This window comes from Mizuhopecten yessoensis, unplaced genomic scaffold, assembly GCF_002113885.1.
Source record: "Mizuhopecten yessoensis strain PY_sf001 unplaced genomic scaffold, ASM211388v2 scaffold10813, whole genome shotgun sequence".
Classification (NCBI taxonomy): Eukaryota; Metazoa; Mollusca; class Bivalvia; order Pectinida; family Pectinidae; genus Mizuhopecten; species Mizuhopecten yessoensis.
In genome coordinates, this window is record NW_018408734.1 from 312,753 (window position 1) to 319,253 (window position 6,501).

At 36.4% G+C, this 6,501-nt stretch overlaps 1 protein-coding gene across 4 annotated transcripts in view; it reads right to left on the reverse strand.

Annotated features, from left to right (window-relative positions):
* LOC110462612 overlaps nucleotides 1–6,501 on the reverse strand; it is a 65,583-nt gene that overhangs the window by 28,762 nt on the left and 30,320 nt on the right. The gene's annotated exons all lie outside the window — the stretch shown is intronic.

Consider the following 6,501-nt stretch of genomic DNA (forward strand, 5'->3'; position numbering starts at 1 on the left):
CCCCCTCCCGGGAAATTTGGAAACCCCCCCAGATAGGTCTCTGGATCCGCCACTGTCGTCTAGTCATAGGTTTCCGCGCGTTATATATTTCCGCTGTCAATTGACACAATAATTACCGGAAGTTCGTACAGAAATCATAAGTATTAATCCTTCATTAAACAACACGCATAAAATATGCAGTTTTGCTTAATACACATTTTGTATTGCTCAAAATTAACCGATAATTGAAAAACCAGGGAAACATTTCATTCATGAATCGGTCTTTTTTTGCAGTCTGACAAACGTACGAAAATGTTGAATGCAAATGAAACCACATCTTGTCGCCAATTTTGTCCACTTCCGAAGAGCGAAGGAGACATTCTTAAATCGAATAACACTGTTTGTACTTAAACGTAAACCTTGTAATGCAGTGAACTTCCAATTTTCACCAATTTTACACAGAATAAAATGAGAAATAACTTACCAGAACCCAAAACCGATACAAGACTACAGAAAAAAATCAACATATTTTATTGAAAATTAATAAATAAAATAAATTAATTAATAAAATGACATGAATTTGTTCAAGTTGACACATCGAAAAATCTTTTTAAAAAAATTGAAATTTAATTGAAAAATTGTTTTGATAATCAATTTGACGATCAGTGACAATTTGTTTTATACCAAACGAAGCTTTTTTTGCTGTTCACTATTGGAATTCTTTTTATTGTATTTGAGTTATCTTTCTTCGAACACTAAATCAAAATTAACACACCGGAACACATGACGCGAGGAATTTGTTATAAAATGTTTGTTCTGATTTTTTAAAAAAAGAAGGTTTATATTGCTACTTTCTATTAGTAGATTGTGTATATGTCTATGAAAGTCATCCGTTATTTCAACAGTTTTCTACCGATATGAATACTGGCAGAATCGCGGCTGCTTCTTAAGTGCGCGGAAACCGATAACACGAGGATGTATAACATACGTCGGTAACGGGCATTCCTGCTCTTCATCTTCGACCGCCGATAAAAAAAGTGCCAAACATTTCAAAACGGCTGTACCTAGGTCTTCCAAACAGTTTCAGTGATACTTTCTGGGTCACTTTCGATTCGAGTCGCCAACTTCGATAATCATCAATGTCGTCAGATGCATATCTTGCGCAAAACTGGCCTTGGGTTTGGGACGCAGTCCGACATTGATGTGAGGTTAAATAATAGAGAAAATGACTCACTTTAAACATATAAATAATGTCACATGACGCTTTATGCGACAATTCAGTTACCTCATAGGCCTCGCAATATGTCAGTTATCGCACTCGAGGGGCGGGGCTTACATCTCTCGCGCTACGCGCTCTAGAAGTAACCCCACCCGCCTCTCTCGTACAATAACTGACATATTATGCCCGGTTCCTATGATATAACCAATACTTAGAAAATGGGTATGAGGGAAATAGCAAATTTATGGTCCCCCGAGGTGATAAAACTATTCCTAGAGGCGGAAAAGCCACCGAGGGAAACAGATTTTCACCAATGGTGGCAATACATTTGCTATTTCACGAATGACCTATTCTATAACTGTTTTATTATAACGAAACAAATTAAGTCAATTTTACAAAGGATTTTATTAAACAATTTTAAAGAGAAAAAAAATTTGTAAGTGCTATATGCATCGTCGTTGTTGATATCTTCATTTCTAGTATTCAAGAAGTGTTTTTGTAGACCGTATAATATCTAATGGTCACCATTGATTTCCTATCATATTTCGTTCCGTCCATTTTTTTTAAGTTCTGCATAAAACTGTCATGGACACAGTCACTTTCACCTCCTCTGTGCTTGCTCTGCCCTAATCGCCCGTTCAGTTAAATAAATTTGAAGTAAATTCACCGCCTGCTAAATGGTTGAAATTGTATTAGCTCCGCCTACAAATATTCATGAGGGAGTAGTCCTCTTCCTAGCAGGGAGTAGTCCTATTTTGTGGAGGGAGTACCCCTCAGATGGAGAGATTAAAGTAATTATAGGAACAAAAGACATTTTATCGTATTGCTTTTAATTAGGAAAACTATTCCTTTTTTTATTAATGAGTTTTCCTCGCCATTATTTTTCATGTGAATTTCCCGCCCAATCAACTAAACTGCTAAGATACTTAAAGTTGTAAATATTTGCTCAATACCAACAGATTCTGTATCAGGGGTGGCCGAACTTGCCCCGGTCTTTCCTATCATGGACGAATATATATTCTCTGCTCCTGTTCAAGTAAGATATTTTCAACGACTACCCCTGTGATCAAATCAACAGCGATAGCGAAAGAAGCTAATTAAAGGGAGTGCTGTGTGACAGGGTTAACACGTTTTTTTTTTATTGTTATCCCTCTGACGACACGAGGGGTTTTCCCGTGGTTTTTCCTCTACCCCGACAAGTTCCTTAAGAAGCATCCTGATATTTAGCTTTTAAGAATTTCTGTTTGCCGTTTAAAATGTACACGACGCTAATTAATTTATGATCATAATATCAACATACAAATACTCATGATTACTTACATGTATCACCAGTGCGTGTGTCTATTTGCTCATTTATTTGAGTCAGGTTCATCCAGGAGGAACACCTCATCATATATCAAACTGATTTAATGAGCAACATACGAGAAGTAGGCTAGCCCGAGATTTCTCTGGCCCTGACACCAGATTTAGACATTTTGACAGATATGTAATAAGGTACGTATTATTAGTCATCAGTTGATAATTGGTTCAAATATACATTTCATGTAATAGGTTTTAAAGTTAAAGGTAAAGTCAAAGTTAGTTTCCAATACAGGAGCCGATAGAGCCCCTCTACACTGGACTCAAAAAGTAATCAATTGTATAATAAAGTTAAAGTTCATTGTTATTTAAATTTGCCCTATAATTATAATAAAGTTAAAGTTCATTGTTATCTAAATTTGCCCTATAATTATAATAAAGTTCTTCAGTCTGCCATTTTGTTATACATATTTTGTATGTCTGTTGTGAAAGATATAGGACCATCATCTTACCAGTGTGTGCACGTGAGTGAGTGAGTAAATATGACACCTGACTATGAGGACGAGCCATATGGTTGGTCACGACAGATACCCTAGTTTACATGTGTGAAACAGGAGAAAGAGAAATGCAACGGCCAGACTGGGGTTCGAACCCGGGACAATCCTCTAGACGGACGCTTTAACCATTTGAGCTATTATGTCGCCGGCGATCGATCAAGTCCATTTCCGCTACATTCCTCCCTTTTTTTAACAAAGACTTAGACCCGTAGACACACTATTCTCTATACCACCTTCTGTGGGTATATTTCGTTTGGCTCACAATGAAGTAGGATCGGGAAAATGCACGACCAGACAAGTGTTCGAACCTGGAACCCTCCGAACTCAAGACGAACGCTCTGTCAATTGAGCTACATTGTACCTGGTCGCCGACAATCGACCCAGTCTTTTTCCGTTAAACTGTGTAAAAGCTTGTGCCAACTTGGGCACTCCGCTACTGACCTGCATATACGCTGCATGTAGTAAGATTTGAAGGGAATAGACATTTATTAACTGGTAAGTCTTTTACTCTATTTGTTTAGTAGGATTTTGGATATTAATATAACAAAAAATGTAGGGAATATATCATTTTTTTTGTAATTCAATTATGGTAACGTAATTTTATTTTATTTCATCTAAAAGTAATTGACATTTTGTATTTTAACAATTTCAAAGTCAAAGTGAAATTGGGTATGAAAGATATGTTTTTCTTAATAATTCATCATGTTCAAATTGTTTATTAGGTATATTTATATCATTTTAGCATAAAGCTTCTGATTGGACCAACAAACCAATGATTTCAATTGAAAGAAACATCCACATCATAGCTGTGGGGTGAGTGTTAAATAGGTTAAGAATGATTTAAATGTGTATGTTGCTAATGTAAAGAATGAATTCAAAATCTTTCCGAAATAGATTACGGAGTACATAATCATAGCATTTGTCGTAGGAGTTATTTCCCTTTTACTATGCTACAAGGGAAATAACTCCTATTTAAAACAGTATGTTGTTTTGTTTTTGTCAACGGGGTTTTAATAGTATGATAAAAACATTCAGAACATGAACAGAATCTCCGAGTAATTATTGAGAACCCCTGTAACAGATATATGTCTGGTGTTCGAACATGTATCTGTCAAAATGTCTAAGTCTGGTGTCAGGGCCTGAGGAGACTCGGGCTAGACGTAGACGGGTAAAATTGCCTCGATTGTTTAATAACTATATATATATTATTGAATGAAGACCAATTGTACCGACGCCTACAACTAACACGTTTTTTGTGTGCTGAGGAATTCTTAAAGAACATTTATACCACGTGCGAAGTTAATTTCTTCAGCCATTCTCAAGTGAAGAAGAAAAAGTCTCAAACAGTCAAAGGCCATAGCACTAAAATTAAGACCACATGGTCGGAACATCATAAGGAACAGCTGTAACAAGTTTGGAGTCAATCAATGGCCCGCCATTCCTGAAAAGTCGAAAATGACTTGGCTCCTCACACGCTAGGGCGGCCGTCTTGGATTTCGGGATTAGCACGAAAAGTACGAACACTTTCGGTGAGTCATAATACGAAACATCTGTACTTAGTCTAAAATCAGTCGCTTCAGTCATTCCTGAGAAGAGGTGAAAAAAAGTCTCAGCTAATCAGTGACCAGGGCGGCTATCTGCCAAGTTAGCCAATCATACGCTATACGGCAATCTTGGATTTTCGGATTGGCACGAAAAGTAAGGCCTCTTGTTGAAGACCTTATAAGAAACGTTTATACCAACTGTTTCAATTACTTCAGCTATTCTTGAAAGAAGTCGTAAACGTCTCGGCCAATCGGACGCCTGGGTGGTCATCTTAGATTTTCGGATTAGCACGAATAAATGAAAACACATGGTCATGACATCATAAGGAATAGCCATTTCTGACCAGACGTTGAAAATGCCTCAGCCATTCAGACGCTTAGGCGGCCATCTTGGATTTTCGGATGGACACAAAAAGTAAGAACACTTGTTTTTCAGCCAGTCTTGAGAGTAAGTTAAAAATATTTCAGCTAGTCAGAGGCGGCCATGATGGCCATCTTGGAATTTTTGGATCGGTTCGAAAAAAGAGCACTTGATCACGAGGAACATTTATACCAAGTTTAAGTCAACCGGTCCTGTGGTTCTGAAGAAGCCAAAACTATAAATACTTGAGGAAAACAGGAAAGCGGGACCGCAATTGATAAGACCACGTTTTACTTTTGTCGTTATTCAGATGTATTCAACATCATTACGTCTTCTTTTGATCATGAACTTCCCTTTGCTGATAGTAAGATCATCGCTGCCCCTACCTGGGGTGTTTCCATGTCGCAGTTGATTCGGTACTCGAGAGCTTACTCCAGATATTATCATTATAGGCATGTCTAATGATAATATCCATTGCGGTTGTCGTCGATGAATCAAAAGACGCTTAAACTTCCGGACCACCTTGTCTTATTCTCCTAGTGCTTTTTTCAAGGGTCTCCATGTAAATCGTTCATTTATTCATATTTTGTCCTACAGCAAAGGCAAAGCGAAACTTTTCTCTCATATTATTTTAAAGGGGCATCACGGTGAAGTAACTTTTTTTGTCTTTTTTTTTCAAATACTACATAAACATATCAAGTGAGACTCCTTATGGAAAATAACGATCGGATTTGGCTGAAATAGATTCATAAAAATGATTAAATCTAAGAAAATCATCGGTATTTCCACCTGTCTCACCAGCGTTTTGTTCAGGGATTTCCCTCTTCAAGTTCAAGTTCTTTATTCACCAAAAGTCTTAAGACTTATAGGTACAAACTAATCATGATACATTGTACATGTATATATGTTATAGGAGAGTGACTATAAGCATACAAGTGCAAACTAAACAAAGAACATAATACAAAAGCACAAAAATTATAAATACGTGTAGCTAATTAATCAATTTCGCCGCTTAGTGGCTAGATATAAATATTTACCTAGATTTGACAACTCTTTGACATTATTTACAGATAAAAGTTGGACAAGTTTGTAAACAGAGGGACTCTTATAATAATACTTCTTTATATACTTTAACCTCAAATCATTATAAAAAGGACATACAAAAATGAAATGAAATTCGTCCTCGACGTCTCCCAAATCACATTTGCTACAGTTTCTATTTCTGCGAATGATATTATTGTGTCTACCCTTTTCGATATTCAGTTGATGAGACGACGTTCTAAATTTAGTTAACATATATTTGTATTTTGTTTCAATATGTTTACGGAGATAAAACTGAATACTATGACTGTCTATAAGATATTGATATAGTCTACCTTTTGATGAAGCTGCTATCTTTGCCAACATATTTTGCTTAGTAACATCTTTCAATCTGTGTTCAATAATTTCAAAAGTGTTTACCAATGGTAGATTCGATTCAAAAATATAACCAAGACCTAGGGCAGTTAATTCATTCTTAATGTTACAAATCCACGGATCATT